The sequence below is a fragment of the Leucoraja erinacea genome, unplaced genomic scaffold, assembly GCF_028641065.1.
Source record: "Leucoraja erinacea ecotype New England unplaced genomic scaffold, Leri_hhj_1 Leri_487S, whole genome shotgun sequence".
NCBI lineage: Eukaryota > Metazoa > Chordata > Chondrichthyes > Rajiformes > Rajidae > Leucoraja > Leucoraja erinaceus.
This window is the reverse complement of record NW_026576388.1, coordinates 16,460-35,400: the sequence shown is the minus strand read 5'-3', so window position 1 is coordinate 35,400 and position 18,941 is coordinate 16,460. Positions and strand designations below refer to the sequence as shown.

At 44.6% G+C, this 18,941-nt stretch overlaps 1 long non-coding RNA gene across 2 annotated transcripts; it reads left to right on the top strand.

Moving 5' to 3' along the window:
• The first annotated feature begins 683 nt into the window (after positions 1-683).
• Positions 684-17,858, top strand: LOC129693941 (uncharacterized). Of its 2 annotated transcripts, none has more exons than XR_008722935.1 (3): positions 684-717; positions 2,500-2,662; positions 15,327-17,858. It is a non-coding gene; the product is annotated as an uncharacterized LOC129693941 (long non-coding RNA). The 2 variants fall into 2 exon arrangements; XR_008722936.1 differs by lacking the exon at positions 684-717 and adding an exon at positions 731-939.
• The last annotated feature ends 1,083 nt before the right edge of the window (positions 17,859-18,941 follow it).

Here is an 18,941-nt window from a genome sequence, read left to right as displayed (position 1 = left end):
CAGAATTCACAATAACACATGATTTTTAAATCTCATTGACATTAATTTCAAATGGAAGGGATTTAGTGTTCAATTGCTGTAAATTATTGGCCATTTAAATCAGCTTGCGAGTGGGTTTTTCTCGAATGCGATGGTTTGGAACGATGCCATTGCGGTGGATTTGAAGCCGATATGCGGCATGAAAAATACTGCGGGATTGAATGGGTCCTCACGTATTCGCAACTTGAAAGTTTGAATAAAGGGAGCTTAAGAAGCCCTTTTTTAATGTAAAAATAAACCTACCTTGCCTTGTCCCCTACATAAGATCCGTCCCGTTGTCCGCGTTTGCGGCTATAGAGGATGATTTTTAATCTACTATAGCAATTAAATAACCCAATTTAGTTTAAAAATAGCTGCAGCAAACGACTTTCGCAGCGATTTTTTGTCGGCAACTAAGTAGGCTGAACTACATAGATTTCAACAGCCTAATAGAGAAAACATCGTTTTAAACCCGCCGCCCTCTCAAAGGCGGCAAAGTCGCGCACACGGGCAGCGGCAGAACTGCAGCGCCGCTGAAGGTGCGTTTTGTAACATACCTAATAGCTGACGCTAGAGTACAGGAATTTTACTTCGGAGTCACGTGAGTGACTACGTGAATAGAAGGCCGTCAGCCCGCATGCGCGTATTACGTCGACGCATGCGCAACGTCTGGCTAGCAGGCGCGCTGCTCCTCCAGCGGTAAGTTTCAAATCCTAGACGGAAGTCTAAACTTACTTTTCTGGTTGTTCCTTGTTGCAGGAATCTGTGCTCGCAGAGTTTCCAGTTTGGATATTGTATACGGGAAAAACCCGGTCGGACCACGGGGAAACCAATTGGACCGCGGTGACGCCGGCTACGGACCGCGGAAGTGCGGGTAGCGGGTGGCCGTCGGATTTACTGCTCGAAGTCGCCGACAATCAGGTCAGCGACTCCCGATGGTTTTTAATTCGGGCCGCGGGGTCTTTAGACTTCTCTAGACGTCGGGTTCGCTTCATCGGCTCACTGCCGGTACGGTCACCGACCCCGACCTCGGCAGATCAAAAGAAGGGCAACGATACGGAGTCGGAGAAGCCTGGGCTGGACGAGCCCGGCCAGTAGGGTTCCCCTCCGTCATTTTAGGATACGTCCTCGGACGTTTACCCATCCTGATATGGTCCTCATGGAACTGCGGCAGCGTCTGTCTTCAGGGCTGCTTACTAACCTCCACTCAGTGGAGGGGAGAGCTAGGGGTTAGTGTGTGACTGACCCCATCCCTGGAAGTATGTCCAGGGCACATTATACATTTATCAATAAAAATACTAGAGTTCCCCTCACGTTACTAGGGGCAACATCACCCTTACGTCCTAAGGCAGTAGCATTTCTCTAAGCTGGTAGCATGTACATATAGGTGCCATTTGGTCACCTTGTGACTATCATTACCAAAGGAGACATTTTATTATCAGTTACACCAATAATATGTGTAGTAGAATGGTAAGATTAAACGATAACTTACCAGTTAGGGTTAGGGTTTAAAGGATATTTTATGTTAAGGTTCCCTGGTTTGTTTTTGTGGTGGTGAGCGGTGGGGGATGTCGAGGGAATTATTTTTTCAATCTCATACCTTGCCGGAGATACGATTGTTTTCGGATGGTATCGCCGGCTCTGCGGCCTAACATCTTGGAGCTGGAGGCCTTGCTCTGGACTGACGTTGAGCCCCATCGCGGGGCATGGAGTTACCATCGGAGCCGATTCATCTCCTGGGATCAACGCTCCAACAGCGGCCTGCGGACTTTACCATCAAGGACATCGCAGTCACGGGACAAGACAGTCGTCGGGAAGCTTCAAAAGTCACACGACGTTCGAATATCCTCGACCTGAGGTAGATAGCCCAGCTAGGGCGAGCCGAAATCCCCCCCCCCCCCCCCCCCCCCCCCCCCCCCCCCCGATGCTTGATCGCCCCGACGAGGAGGCCCGAAGTAAGACCGTCCCGTCAATGGAAGGTTAGAGGCCCCGACCGCTGGAGGATAAAGACGGGAGAGGTTGAACTTTTTTTCGCCTTTCATTACAGTGACGAATGAGGAGGCGTCACTGCGGTAGATATTCATGTTGCGTGTATTTTGTGTGTTCTGTTGCTTTTTTTCGGTATTACTGTATGGCAAATTAAATTTCTCGTATGTTGCAAAACATACTTGGCTAATAGAGTATGATTATGATTCGGATTATTATATTCTCGGTCTTTAATTAATGTTTCTGCTTTACTGCCCCGTTGAGACATTGGACGTGGGCCGAAGAACCGATGCACTGTGATGCCATAGTGTGAACGGTATTCTGCATTCTGCATCTTCCTCTTTCCTCTCTGTATTGTACGTGAGATGCAACTGGTTGTGTGCTTGTTTCGTATATTCGATTTGTTTGGATAACTTGCAAAGAATGTTTTCATTATAACTCGTATTACGCGACAATAAACAACTAAAACTAAACCTGAACCTCCTTTCGCTACAGAGAACAAGTGTCCAATTGCGGTGTGATATGTGGGAATATTTATTTACGATTCAGATTATGAAGATGAAACGTGGCAATTCATTCCACTTGGCGAAGACATCTGTTGCTATGTTTGCAGGGCAACCTGGGAAAACTGCTCAAGGATGCAGATGCCACAGCTCAGGTATTACATTATACATTTGATTGGCCGGCTTCAGAGAAGGGATAGTTGCCGAGGCTGCAGTGAACGAAGGAAACGTATGACAGAGAATACAGTGTGGATTTCTAGCACATAAATAACAGACTGGCTGGTTGAACTTAAAGTAGGCACGGCAGCAGGCCTGAATGGGAAGTCTAATGATTCTGAGCGGCAAGTTGGAGGAAATCGGAATACAGTGATTTTCGAAGTCCGGAGAGTAAACATTGTTTCAGCTTTCTTGATATAAGACGGAATGATAAAGATGCAACTGTAGTTCCGTCTATCCACCTTTTGTGAGAAGGGTCGCTTTTGGAAATATTAGCATAGGAGAACGATAATTCGTTAAGGCACAGCAGAGCGTATTTTACGAGCAAATTGTCTGTGACGAATTAAACCGGTGTTCCCGACCTAAGAGATGAGTTTGCTGGCTTTGCTATCCACATGTTACACAAGATATTCCAAAAGGATCTTACCAATTATTTAATCAACTGACGAGTCGTCAGAGATAGCGAACACACAGGAATACTGACATGAACACTGCATTTGCTAAGTAAAAGAAACTATCTGCAGTGGCGCCACAGAAGCATCGTGTCAAACTTGCAGGAAATATGCCCTACAGCTAAACGCCCATTATGACTAAGATGCCCATCTAAGCTACTCCCATTTACTCGCGTTTGATGCATGTCCCTCTGCGTATTTCCCGTTCCCACACAGCTATTTTAAAAGTTGTTGTGCTTGCCTCAAATAGATATTCTGGCAGCTCATTCAATATACTCGCCGCCATCTTTGTGAAGCGTTGTCCCTCAGATTCCTACATTCATCTTTAACCTTTATTGACTAGTTCTTGGCTCCGTTACCCCGCCCTATCTTTTTCCACTTATGATTTTGTACAACTCTATACGATCACCTCTCAGTCTCCTGCGCTGTAAGAAATATTACCTAGCCTACCATATCCACTGTGATATTTGTCAACGCTAAGGATGCATAATATGTCCCCTTCTACCGAATATGCCAACCGAATGTCAATCAAATCAAACAAACATTTCGAAAACGATACCACTGTAATGGGCCGGATATGGAAAAATAAATGAATGAGTACAGAAAAGACAAGGCAACAACCTATCCCTCAACGAGGGCAAGACAAATGGGGTTGTGATTGACTTCAAGAAGTGGAGGATTAGACACAGCCCAGTCAACGTTGCTGGTGCCGAAGCAGAGATGATCGATAGCTTCGAGCTTATCGGAATAAATGTCACCAGCCATTTATCGTGGACCAGCCACATCAAAGCAGTAGCCAAGAAAGCACCAATGCCTCTATTTACTTCGAATGCCCAAGAGGTTCGGTATGTCCCCAATAACTCTCACTAACTCCCACTGATGCGCCGTAGAAAGCATCTTATCGGGATGTGTCACAGCCTGGTTTGGAAAAAGCTCCATGAAAATACACAAGAAATCGCAGTTTATTTCCAGCTGTCATCATCCGACTGAATGGTCTTGAATGGTCTTTCACCAGCTAGAGTGCAGAGCTTACATCCCATCTACCACATGGGAGACCTCTGAACTATTTTTTATCGGACTTCATCGGACCACAATGTTACATCTTGCATTAAATACTGTGCCCTTTATCCTGTATCTGTGCACTGTGGATGACTTGGTGGCATTTAAGTAAAGCCTTTCTTTTGAATGGATAGCACTGGATAACAAAAGCTTTTTCTTACCTCGATATAGGTGACAATAATGAACTAAACAAAATTACTAATCTTCTCCCCATATTCCAGGCCCTGGGAGTGCCGTCAACATCCCCTTAAATATTTTATGCTCTCTATCTATCTTAATAACACCTTACTTGTGAACAGAGTGTCCAAAGCTAATTGCATTATTTTACGCGAGGACTCACCAACCTCTCGCACAACCGTAACATAACCTTCCTCCTCTTTAACTATACATTTCCTGAGGAAGGCCAGTGAAACAAAAACATTTGGCAATATTTTTTTAACTGCTACGGCACTTCCGAACAACTCTACTACATACTCCATGAACTTCCCATTCACTGTGAGGATACTGCCATTGTTTGAGTGAAACACAATGTTTAATTGCATTACAGTATATCAGCCAACCCTCGGTCACATTTGCCCAGCTGTAATTCCATCTTAATTGTTTATGATGCCCCAAAGCTCAGAGTTACTTGCAATCTTTCCAGTCGTGCCGCTTACAAGCTCAAGTGAATTGTTTATAAAAATAACTAATATCAATGGGCCCAAGACAGGCGCCCAAAGCGCATGAAGTGCCATTAATCACATCAGTTTCTAATGCGATCTGATCTTCCAGACCAGGTAATCACGCGGAACTTCAACGAACGCCTTCTGGTAACTTACGTCTGTCACCCTAGATTCCGTAATTATACAGATTGACTGATAGGATAAGAAGGGGCAAGAGAGATAAAATACAATTAGTTAAAGTAATTGGTTGATGCAACTTCCTGAGAATAATGAGGACAATACAGCATAGATTATGACGAATGAAAGGATGAATAGGCGCAGATGGATTTGTGTTTTATGGGGCGGAATTCATTGTGAATGGGCATGTACCTAAGGAAAATGGTAAAAATAGAAATGCTAGTTTTACAATTCCGGAGATGGGGTATAAAACAAAGTGATCAGTCTGAACCTGAACAAAATATATGTTTTGGCTGAATTGGAAAAGTGAGTTCAAACTTCGTCATCACATTACCGAAAACATGTGATGGTTTGCGAGATGTTAAAAAAAAAAAGCAGAGCTTGAGAAGGGTGCCCGATTCGAAAGAGACTGGTTAAAATAATAATTAGAGAGACTGTGCAGCTATTATTTGATGCAGTGAATGAACGACTGAGGGAGACGGGAGGGATGTAAGTGAAATTCCGAGCAGGCCAGACAGAATTGATAAAGGAACACATTTTCATTTGCTGTGCTGGTCCTAAATACCCAGCAGACAAAGTAACGGAGAGGAAGAAAGAGGGATATATAAGACTGAATATAATTGCATTCTATCATGTATAGTCTATTGGTGTGCTGGAGCAAGTTCCACAATAACTTGCAATCAAGGATGGAATACATATATACTGTAGCGTAGAATAGAAATCTAAATGCTGTGCAGAAAGGCTGATGGTTGCAAGCAATGAGCTCGCCATCATATATTTCTCTTGAAATTTCTGTGAATCTGTTTAAAAAAAGGCTGAAGCATGTTTATGGTGCTCCTGTATCTCATTTGTATGAATTGTAAGATTGTTTTCATTGCTCGCTTCATAGCACATTGTAAAGGTATCACCAATTTTGGATGAATTGCACTTTACACACAATCCTTGAATAGTTTATCCATTTTGTTTGCGCTAAAGTGACCCGAATCTATAGGCTTTATTTGTTACCGGGAAATGATTGCAGCAGTTTCTTAGAACATAGGGTTACCTTAGTCTGGAAAGCAATGGAATGATCAGGATTGACCCAAAATGATGGAATAAATCAGCGAAGGTAGACACAAAAATGCTGGAGTAACTCAGACGGATGGTGGAGGGTGTATGAGAAAGAACACTGGAAAGAGAGGTACAGGAGAAAGCCAGGTAGGTAATAGGTTGAGGCAGAATTGATGCAGCTGAGGTGATGTTTGAGAGGCAGATGATGGGACCATGGTTATACAAGAAATGGACCGAGTTGTGTAACGGAAGGTTTGAAGGGTTTTGAATTGCGTAGCCAGAGGAAGGAATGTAGATGGAAGACACCGGTAGAGGAGGAAAAGGTGTCGGACTAAATTGTGTATTTGGGAGGGGTGAAATAATAGAGGTGGGGTAGGGAGGTTGTGGGGGAGAGTGGGGGGGGGGGGGGGGGGGGGTGCGAGGAGAGGGGGCGGTTGGTATTTAAACATTGAAAATTCAATGTTCTTACCATTGGTAGAAAGCCACCCCAGCAGAATATGAGATGATGGTCCTACAATGTGCATGTTGTCTCACTCTGGCAGTGGAGGTGGTCCTGGGCAGACAGGTCCGTGGGTGGGAATGGGAAGCAAAGTTAAACTGGTTAGCAAACGTGAGATCCCACAGAATATGGCAGAACAAGAGCAAGTGTTCACAAGACAGTCACCGAATCTACTTAGTCTCGCCGATGTATGGAAGTCCACATCGGGAGCACCGGGTAATTTAGACGCGGTTAGAGGACGTGCACGTGAAACGTAGAAAGTTAGAAGCATAGAATATAGGTGCAGGAGTAGGCCATTCGGCACTTCAAGCCTGCACCACCATTCAATGCGACCATCGCTGATCATCCGAAATCAGTATCCCGTTCCTGATTTTCCACCATGTCCCTTGATTCAGTTGGCCCTAATAGCTATATCTAACTCCCTTTTGAAAACATCCAGTAAATTGGCTTCCACTGCCTTCTGAAGCAGAGAGTGCCACAGATTCACACCTCTCTGGGAGAAAACGTTTTTCCTCATTTCTGCCCTAAATGACGCACCCTTTATTCTTAAACAGTGACCCCTCGTTCTGGACCCTTCCAACAACGGGAACATTTTTTGGGCATCTAGCCTCTACAATCACCAAAGAATTTTAGATTTTACGGTAAGATTCCCTCTCACCCCTCTAAATACCAGTGAATACAAGCCCAGTCGAGCCATTCTTTCATCATGTCAGTCCCGCCGTCCCGGGTATTAACTCCCCGAATGGCAAGAATGTCTTCCCGCAAATAAGGAGACCAAAACTGCACACAATACCCCAGGGCCCTGTGCAACTACTGTAGAGCATCCTTGCTCCTATACTCAAATCCTCTCGCTATCAAGGCCAACTATTTGCTTTCTTTACTGCCTGCCGTACCTTCATGCTTCGTTTCAGCGACTGATGTACACGCAAACCCAGGTCTCAATGCACCACCTTTTCCTAATCTGACACCATTCACATATTAATCTGCCTTCTTGTTCTTGTCACCAAATTTAACCTCACATTTGTCCACATTATACTGCATCTGCCATGCATCTGCCAATTCACCCAATCTATCTACGTCATCCTGCACGTCATAGCATCCCACTCGCACCTCAAATTGCCACCTAGCTTTGTGTCATGCGCAAACATGGAGATATTGTATTTAATTCGCTCATCTAAATCGTTTTAATATATATTTCAAATAACTGGTGACCAAACACTGAGTTTGCGCACCCCACTGGTCGCTGCCTGCCATTCTGAAAATGACCTTTTAATTCTTACAACTTACTTCCTGTCTGCCAACCACTACTTTAGCCATGCCACTACCCTACCCTCAACGTCATGTGCTCTAATTTTGCACACAATTGTCTTGTATGGGATCTTGTCATAGGCTTTCTGAGAGCCCAGATACACAACAACCACTGGCCCTCCCATATCCATTGTACTTGTTACATCCTCACAAAATTCCAAAAGATTAGTCAAGCATGATTTTGCCTTCATAAATCCATGCTGACTTTGTCTGATCCTGTCTCACCTGGAAATACTGCTGGTTTCATTGGATGGAGGCGAGAGATGAGGTACAGGATTAAATGGTACCTCCCCTTCGGTTGCGGAGAAAATACCTGGGTAGGCGATGGGTTGGGTGGGACAACCAGTGACATAGAGCGCGATCCGTTTGGGAGGCGGAAAGGGATTGAGATGGGAAGATATGACTCGTGATGGGGTCACGTTGGGGTGTCGGAAATATCAAAGGATGTTATGTTGGATTCACAGACTGTTGTGGGTGAAGGTGGCTGCCAGGGGAAGTCTATCCTTGTTCCGTCTGTTTATTGTTTATAAAAATAACTAATATCAATAGGCCCAAGACAGACGCCCAAAGCGCATAAAGTGCCATTAATCACATGATCCCGTCGGAAAACATCTTGTTCACCACCACCCACGGCTTTCTACCATAAAGCCAGATTCAATGTCGAGTTAGCTCCTTGGTTTCTAGTGCGATCTGATCTTCCGGAGCAGGTAACCACGTGGAACTTCACTGAACGCCTTCTGGTAACTTACGTCTGTCACCCTGCCCTCGTCAACTTTCGCGGTGACTTCATTAAAAAAAATTAATGTTCAATTAAACGATCTACCGCACACAAAACCATGCTGCCTTTCCCTAAAAAACTCCCTCTTTCCACCAACTGTATCTATATCATGTCCCTCTGAATACAATCCAGTAACTTTCCTACTACCGATGTTAGGTGTGGTGGACTATTATTTTCCCATTTTCTAATTTGCAACCGCTTTTAAATGGATGGGCCATGTTAGTCACCATTTAATCTTCTGGTACATCTCATCCGTAACTAACAAAAGTGAATTATGTTTAATTGCAGATTGGGAGTAAATGAAATAACTTACCTATGAATTTATGTTAGGGTCATTTGCAAAGTGATGGGTAGGAAGGACCTGATTTGAGCATACAGTAGATGTTTGAAATTTGAAGATTAGGGCAGGGGTCGTTGATAGGTTTTGAACTTGAGCGCCCTGGAGAGGAAGAGACTACAAAAAGTAGTAAACACTGCCCAGTCCATCATCGGCTCTGACCTTCCTTCCTTCGAGGGGATTTAACGAAATCGCTGCCTCAAAAAGGCTGGCAGTATCATCAAAGATCCACACCATCCTGGCAACACACTCATCTCCCTGCTACCTTCTGGTTGAAGGTACAGGAGCCTGAAGACTGCAACGACCAGGTTCCAGAATAGCTACTTCCCCCAGCCATCAGGCTATTAAACCTGGCTCGAACAAAACTCTGAACATTAAAAACCCATTATCTGTTATTTGCACTTGATCAGTCTATTTATTCATGTGTTTTGTAGTCAATGCCTATTATGTTCTGTGTGCTGAAGCAAAGCAAGTATGTCATTGTCCTATCAGGGACACATGACAATAAACTCAATTGAACTTGAACTAGATTCCGAAATTATACCGATTGACTGATAGGATAAGAAGGGGCAAGATAGATAAAATACAATTAGTTAAAGTAATTGGTTGATGCAACTTCCTGAGAATAATGAGGACAATACAGCATAGATTATGACGAACGAAAGAATGAATTGGCGCAGATGGATTTGTGTTTAATGGTGCGAAATTCATTGTGAATGGGCATGTACCTTAGGGAAATGGTAACAATAGAAATGCTAGTTTTACAATTCCGCAGATGGGGTATAAAACAAATAGATCAGTCTGATGCTGAAAAAAAATATTTTTCAGCTGAATTTGGAAAAGTGACTTCAAACATCGTCATCACATTATCGAAAACATGTGACGGTTTGCGAGAAATTAAGAAAAAACAGAGCTTGAGAAGGGTGCCCGATTCGAAAGAGACTGGTTAAAAAAATAATTAGAGAGACTGAAGCTATTATTTGATGCAGTGAATGAACGACTGAAGGAGATGGCAGGGATGTACTTGTAAGTGAAATTCCGAGCAGGCCAGACAGAAATGATAAAGGAAAACAGTTTCATTTGCTGTGCTGGTCCTAAGTACCCAGCAGACAAAGTAACATAGAAGAACGAAAGAGGGATATATAAGACTGAATAATTGCATTCTATCATGTATAGTCTATTGGTGTGCTGGAGCAAGTTCCACAATAACTTGCAATCAATGATGAAATAAATATATACTGTAGCGTAGAATAGAAATCCAAATTCTGTGCAGAAAGGCTGATGGTTGCCAGCAATGAGCTCTCCATCATATATTTCTCTTGAAATTTCTGTGAATCTGTTTAAAAAAAAGACTGAAGCATGTTTATGGTGCTCCTGCATCTCATTTGTATGAATTGTAAGATTGTTTTCATTGCTCGCTTCATAGCACATTGTAAAGGTATCACCAATTTTGGATGAATTGCACTTTACACACATTCCATGCATAGATTATCCATTTTGTTTGCGCTAAAGTGACACGAATCTATAGGCTCTATTTTTTACGGGGAAATGATTGCGGCTGTTTCTTGGAACCTTAGTCTGGAAAGCAATGGAATTATCAGGATTGACCCAAAATGATGGAATAAATCAGCGAAGGTAGACACAAAAATGCTGGAGTAACTCAGACAGATGGTGGAGGGTGTATGAGAAAGAAAACTGGAAAGAGGGGTACAGGAGAAAGCCAGGTAGGTAATAGGTTGAGGCAGAATTGATGCAGCTGAGGTGATGTTTGGGAGGAAGATGATTGGACCAAGGTTATACAAGAAATGGACCGAGTTGTGTAACAGAAGGTTTGAAGGGTTTTGAATTGCGTAGCCAGAGGAAGGAATGTAGATGGAAGACACCGGTAGAGGAGGAGAAGCTGTCGGTCCAAATTGTGTAGTTGAGAGGGGTGAAAGAATAGGGGTGGGGTAGGAAGTTTGTGGGGGAGAGTGGGGGTGGGAGGGGGAGCGGGGGGGGGGGGGGGGGGGGGGGGGGGGAGGAGAGGACCGATTGATATTTAAACGTTGAAAATTCAATCTTCTTACCATTGGTAGAAAGCGAATATGAGATGATGCTCCTACAATGTGCATGTTGTCTCACTCTGGCACTGCAGGAGGTCCTGGGCAGACAGGTCCGTGGGTGGGAATGGGAAGCAAAGTTAAACTGGTTAGCAAACGTGAGATCCCACAGAACATGGCGGAACAAGAACAAGTGTCCGCAAGACAGTCACCGAATCTACTTAGTCTCACCGATGTATGGAAGTCCACATCGGGAGCACTGGGTAATTTAGACGCGGTTAGAGGACGTGCACTTGATACGTAGAAATGTAGAAGCATAGAATATAGGTGCAGGAGTAGGCCATTCGGCACTTCAAGCCTGCACCACCATTCAATGTGATCATCGCTGATCATCCGAAATCAGCATCCCGTTCCCGATTTTCTCCATGTCCCTTGATTCAGTTGGCCCTAATGAATATATCTAACTCTCCTTTGAAAACATCAGTGAATTGGCATCCACTGCCTTCTGAGGCAGAGAGTTCCACAGATTCACAACGCTCTGGGGGGAAACGTTTTTCCTCATTTCTGCCCTAAATGGCGTACCCTTTATTCCTAAACAGGGACACCTAGTTTTGGACTCTTCAAACAACGGGAACATTTTTCGGGCATCTAGCCTCTACAATCACTTAAGAATTTTATATTTTACTGTAAGATCCCCTCTCACCCCTCTAAATACCAGTGAATACAAGCCAAGTCGAGCCATTCTTTCATCATATGTCAGTCCCGCCGTCCCGGGTATTAACCTGGTGAACGTACGCTGCACTCCCTGAATAGCAAGACTGGCTTTCCGCAAATTAGGAGACCAAAACTGCACACAATACCCCAAATGTGGTCTCACGAGGGCCCTGTGCAAATACTGTAGAACATCCTTGCTCCTATATTCAAATCCTCTCGCTATCAAGGTCAACGTGCTATTTGCTTTCTTCACTGCCTGCCGTACCTTCATGCTTTGTTTCAGCGACTGATGTACACGCAAACCCACGTCTCAGTGCACCACCCCTTTTCCTAATCTGACACCATTCATATATTAATCGGCCTATTAATTTGAACAATATTATATGGCCTTCTTGTTCTTGTCACCAAATTTAATCTCACATTTGTCCACATTATACTGCATCTGCCATGCATCTGCCAATTCACCCAATCTATCTACGTCATCCTGCAGCGTCATAGCATCCCACTCGCACCTCAAACTGCCACCTAGCTTTGTGCCACGAGCAAACATGGAGATATTGGATTTAATTCGCTCATCTAAATCGTTTTAATATATATTTCAAATAACTGGTGACCAAACACTGAGTTTGCGCACCCCATTGGTCGCTGCCTGCCATTCTGAAAATGACCTTTTAATTCTTACAACTTACTTCCTGTCTGCCAACCACTACTTTAGCCATGCCAATACCCTACCCTCAACGTCATGTGCTCTAATTTTGCACACCAATTTCTTGTATGAGATTTTGTCAAAGGCTTTTTGAGAGCCCAGATACACAACATCCACTGGCCTTCCTATATCCATTGTACTTGCTTTATCCTCACAAAATTCCCAAAGATTAGTCAAGCATGATTTCACCTTCATCAATCCATGCTGACTTTGTCTGACTCTCTATCACCTGGAAGTACTGCTGGTTTAATTGGATGGAGGCGAGAGAGGAGGTACAGAATTAAATGAACCTCCCCTTCGGTTGCAGAGAAAATACCTGGATAGGCGATGGGTTGGGTGGGACAATCAGTGACATAGAGAGCGATCCTTTTGGAAGGCGGAAAGGGATTGCGATGAGAAAATACGACTCGTGATGGGGTCACGTTGGGGTGTCGGAAATATCAAAAGATGTTATGAAGCATTCGCAGACTGTTGTGGGTGAAGGTGACTGCCAGGGGAAGTCTAGCCTTGTTCCGTCTGGGTAACCTGAGTGAGAGCAGAGCTACGGGTGACAGGTGACCCGGGGAAAGGATCGATCTATGATAGCTGCGAAGAAACCACGTTAATTACGAACAAGGAGTTCTCGGATTGACTACAATGATAATCACTATATTGGGGATAGATGTAATGTAGACTGCGAAATACCTAGTTGCAAGAGGCTGGATGGGAGAAAGTGTAGTCCTTATGACTACGGGTAGTCTTGTAGTAGACGTCATTCGATAATGTCTCCCCTGTGATCAAGGCAGAGAGGTCAACACAGGGGATAGTGGTGCCAGGCATAGCCCAGGTTATTTGTAGCAGTGGATCCGTGCTTGAAGGGTCATATCTTACCAAGATGATTGACGTTGTTGATGAGTTGATTAAGGCGAGTGGGAAAGCGAATATTGTCGATATGCACTTTGCAAGGAGATATTGAACATGCGCACACAAAAGATGGGATCCACGGAAGATTATTGGATTGATGGATTTGATTCAAATTTGACGGGCACAGGAGGCCGGAAGGTCGTTAACCTGACGGTAGACACAGAAAACTGCAGCTGCTGGAGTCAGAAAAGGTCAGTGTATTGTCAATAGAATGTATGCATTCTTCAAGCTTCATTGTGAACTGAAAGATTAGTCCCTTAAACGTGGGATGGTTACGGTTAGGTTAGGGTGAGGAAAACTGATGGACGGACATGTTGGGGGATGTCGGTTAGTAAAGGCGCTGAAGGCTTGATAATCACGGTTGATCTAGTTGGAGATGTACGCAGGCGGAGAAGAGTGCTGAGATGGATAAGTGCTTTATCAATGTTGGATGGCGGGATGTAACCGGAATATGCCCGAAGGCTGTATACATTTCAAGGGAATGCCTGAAATATTTGGAGAGCCAGACAAAATCAGTAGCAAGTATAGTCATAAAGATAGATAAATAGATGATGGCTAATTACGTAGCTTGGTTTGTTCCCACATGACTGATAACATTTTTCACCATATTGTTGATGTCAATGAACGAAGTGGGAAATCTTGACTGGAATGAAGGCTGTTTCATAAAATGGCGATACGATCAGTGCCTGTGGCCAAGTGGACAGGAACTCGACTGGGTTCAGTGCACGGAATTAAAGGGCAATGGAAATTCTATGTTTTATTTTCCTTGCGTTGTGCAAGTGGTCTCGGAATATATCTCTGATGTTTCAAGTGGAAAGCAGACAACACTATTGGCACCGTCATAGGTAATCTAAAGTACATGACGCACGAGTCACTCAGAATTGGAATGTTTACGAATGATTACATTTTGTGACGATGCGTGATACAATAATATCATTGGCGTTTCGTACGGTTTTATGCCAAGTTTTATTTCGAAGCAAAATTAGCTTAAAGAGTGACTCAGTGATTTGTGGAGCAAAAGGCTCACTATGGATGCTGAAAGTGGGAATAACCATATAACATATAACAATTACAGTGGTAGTTTGCTACAAAATTGTTCGAGAAATGCCACGAAAAACGAAATTGCTTTCCATATTTTACGTGGTGATGCATGGACAATATGTTGCATGGTTTGCCGTTGATTTTTGCCGTTGTTTTGTTGAAAACTCATGTACCCTGTATTTTCTTGGATATGGAGTGATAGGACATGAGCCTAAGTAGTAGGAAAGTGCTCGAGTCTTCTTTGGACTTCCTCAAATTCACAATTTTCCCTCAACATAAGGGTTGAACAGCCGCAGATCACAATGACTATCTTGCCGTCACCCATTGGAGAAGTCCTGTTAGAAAGCCATGCCATTGCCCTAGTTTGCTCAACTTACGCATGACCTTGGAATTTGAGTCAGAGCACTTCATTGTTTCCTCACTATTTATTTACTGGTCCAGATCAGAATTGTCTCAAACACATGCCTATTCAGTTTCTCTAATTTCTACATTCCCCTAGTTTCTTCAACGTATTTGAGTTTGTATTTACTGACCAAATCCCTCCACACTATCAGATTCACATTAAACGGACATTCAGTTAACATTATCACTCAAATATTTTCTTCCCCTCTATATCAGCGTTTGTTTCATTCTTTGATCCACACCAAGCTGTAGCATTCTCTCGTTTCTCTCAGCCATGCTCCACGTATATGATATATTAATTTTACTAGGTGCCGTTCCAACATTTAGATAAACCCAGCATACCTCATTTCCCAAGCAGGAATTCATCTATATTTCCAGATTAGCGGATTAAATGTACTGTTCAAAACGTGGTCTCCGCCACAGAGTGAATAAACACACACGTACATAAATACTGAACTGTCTACTTTTCTTTTCAGAACAAAGTTCGAGAGAGTGGCTATGAACACCCAGCGACCTGTCCCACACTCGCATCCACTTGCAACACGATTCCTGGATGTTTGGCAATATATGCCACTCAGCGAAGAGTATTCCGCAACTTCCGAGGTTTTCTACATTGCATCAGTAGTGGTCAAGCATGATAATTGTTCATAGAAACATAGACACATAGAAACATAGAAATTAGGTGCAGGAGTAGGCCATTCGGCCCTTCGAGCCTGCAACGCCATTCAATATGATCAACGCTGATCATCAAACTCAGTATCCTGTACCTGCCTTCTCTCCATACCCCCTGATCCCTTTAGCCACAGGGGCCACATCTAACTCCCTCTTAAATATAGCTAATGAACAGGCCTCAACTACCGTATGTGGCAGAGAATTCCAGAGATTCACCACTCTCTGTGTAAAAAATGTTTTTCTCATCTCAGTCCTAAAATATTTCCCCCTTATCCTTAAACTGTGACCTCTTGTTCTGGACTGCCCCATCATCGGGAAAAATCTTCCTGCATCTAGCCTGTCCAACCACTTAAGAATTTTGTAAGTGTCTATAAGTTCCCCCCTCAATCGGCGGCGGCGACCTGAATCCGGGGCTGTGCCGCGGGCCAGTGGACGACATCGTCGGGAGCTCGCAGGTTACAGGCTGGTGACCTAATTTTACGGAGCTCCCGCAGCAACAGCTGCGTCCGCTGGACTAGAGGGCGGCATCTTCCGCAGCTTCGTCCAACCCAGGCCGCGGAGCTTGAACCCACCCGTTCGCGGAACTTGGTTGAGCCGCGGGACTGACTACCATCACCCGGTGGGTTAACAACAGATCGCCTCAGCGCAGAGGGAGAATAAGAAGGGAAGAGACAGTGACTTTAAGACTTTTGCCTCCATCACAGTGAGGAGGTGCCTGGTGAACTCACTGTGGTGGATGTTAACTTGTGTTTATTGTGTGTTTTGTTATTTAATATATGTATTACATTATTATATGTAGGGGAGAATAAGTGTTCGGCACGGACTAGAAGGGCTGAGATGGCCTGTTTCCGTACTGTAATTGTTATATGGTTATATGACTGCAGGCACCGAAATTTCGTTCAGACCGAAAGGTCTGAATGACAAATAAAGGAATCTAATCAAATTTAATCTTATCTAATCTAATCTAATATTCTAAATTCTAGCGAGTACAAGCCGAGTCTATCCAATCTTTCTTCATATGAAAGTCCTGACGTCCCAGGAATCAGTCTGGTGAACCTTCTCTCTACTCCGTCTACGGCAAGAATGTGTTTCTTCAGACTAGGAGACCAAAACGGTATGCAATACTCCAGGTGTACTCTCACCAAGACCCTGTACAATTGCAGTAGAACTTGCCTGCTCCTATACTCATATCCTTTTGCGATCAATGCTAACATACCATTTGCTTTCTTCACTGCCTGCTGCACCTGCATGCCTACTTTCAATGACTGGTGTACCATGACACCCAGGTCTCGTTGCATCTCCCCTTTTTCCTAATCGTCCACCATTCAGATCATTAACACACATTTGCTCTGGTTTCTCCCACCATGGATGCTGCCTGACAGGCAGTGTGTTGCAAGTATTTTATTATATCTGTGCATTGCTGGGATTGTAGATTCCAGCATTGTATTTTCTTCTGCCTTTCCCTTCCCAAAATCATGTTATTTTTCATCCTCCAGTGAAATAGTGAGATTAACACGTGTGCATCACCTCAGTGTTTTGTTTGACATCTATCTATATATTACAAAATCTCTTTTCTTGACCGCATTTGGCCTTCTGTGCTGCGATTTCCGAGAGAACACCGCCACCTACGGCCGTCATTTTTGGCCACCTCACTCAGATCCCCCCCGTCGCATGTGTGCCGAGGATTTTTCCTGTCGATGAATAATGACAGAGATATTAATGTTTTTACAATATTCCGCATTCACTCTGCTGCCCCCGCTGGCGGCAGGGGGGAGGGAGGGACTATAAAACCAGGAAGTGGTGTGCCTCAATTAATCTCTGCAAGATGGAGCTCTGTCAATTAGTCTCTGTCACTCTGAGCTCTGAATGACACTGGACAAATGTCTACAGCACTGTGAGCACCCTTAATTGGTTTGACAATGAATATAGGGTTAGAGGTAAAAACACACTGCCTGCAAATGGTTGTTTGGGTTTGGATTGAAGTAAAAAGTCTCTCTCTCTCTGTTTTTTCTTTTTCTTTTTCAAAGACTTTATTCAACACATCAAATAATACAACAGATCAAGTCATACACAAAACGAACTAACATTATATCGTGTCATTATAGTACAACATTACAATAATTATTCACAATACTCTCAAACCCACGCGGTGACCAGCGCCCATGGAATACCTCCAAATTCCCCGTGAACACCGCATGTTCCCTCTCCAGGGACACACGTGCACGGACGTAGGCCCGAAAGAGGGGCAAGCAGCCGACTCTTGCCTTACCATCCATCGCCTGCTGCCTGGACCCGCGTATGGCCATCTTGGCCAGGCCCAGAAGTAGACAGACAGGTAGGTCCCACCCTCCCACTTGGCTCTCCCCATACCCTGCCTTGTGTCCAAACACAAGAATCATAGGACTAAAATATAACCCGAACTTTAGGAACAACCCCTTCAGATATTGATACAGGGGCAGTAGCCACTCACACTCCATATAAATGTGGAACACGGTTTCTTCCTCGCCACAGAACATACAGGCAGCGGATTAGTCTCCGTGAACCGACTCAAAAGTTTGTTACACGCCACCGCTCTGTGCAGCACTCTCCACCCCAGGACCCCCACGTAAAGGGGGACAACTCCCTTGTAGAGGGACCCCCACTGGGGACCTTCCCCGCCTTCAGGTGGTAACACCGTCCGCTATGGTGTGTCGGGACAGGAGACGAAGGCAAGGAGGTGCAGAATGTGCAGGAACATTCTATACAGTGAGCGTCTCTTCGCGTCACGAAACGGCATGCTAATCATCTCCGAAAGGCGGCTCAGGTTGTGTGGAACCGGTGCCCGAGATATATCCCGGAACCGAGGCCCAATGAGCAGATCTGACGGAGTGGGTAAGAGCTCATTTAAAACCACTCTGGGCGCACGCCTCTCCTCGACACCCGCCATGATTTGTTGAGGACCGGCCACTCCCGCAGCCGCAACATCCCCCTCCCCTCGTGGAGCAACACGCTGGCTGAAAACAACCAGATTCCTCACTCTTAACACATCCCGGTAGAAAACAGGCAAGCCCCTTAGGGCGGGTCGACTGATGCCGGGAGCCGCGAGACCCCCCTTAGACAACGACCCCGTTGGAAAAAATACGTGGCCAAAACGTGCCATCTGGGGGGGTTACCTATATACATATACCTCCTCAGAGTCCTGAGGCGGAGAGCCGCCACCTGGGTACGCACGCATACCAAGGACTGGCCGCCCTCCTATAACGGGAGACTCAGGACAGCTGCGGAAACCCAGTGCTTCCTATTTTCCCAAAATAAGTCCACCAGCTTCTTCTGTAAAGCATTTACAAAAGTGGGAGGCGGGACAAGAGTAGCCAGCCGGTACCATAACATGGAGGCCACCAGCTGGTTTATGACCAACACCCTCCCCTGAAAAGAAAGAA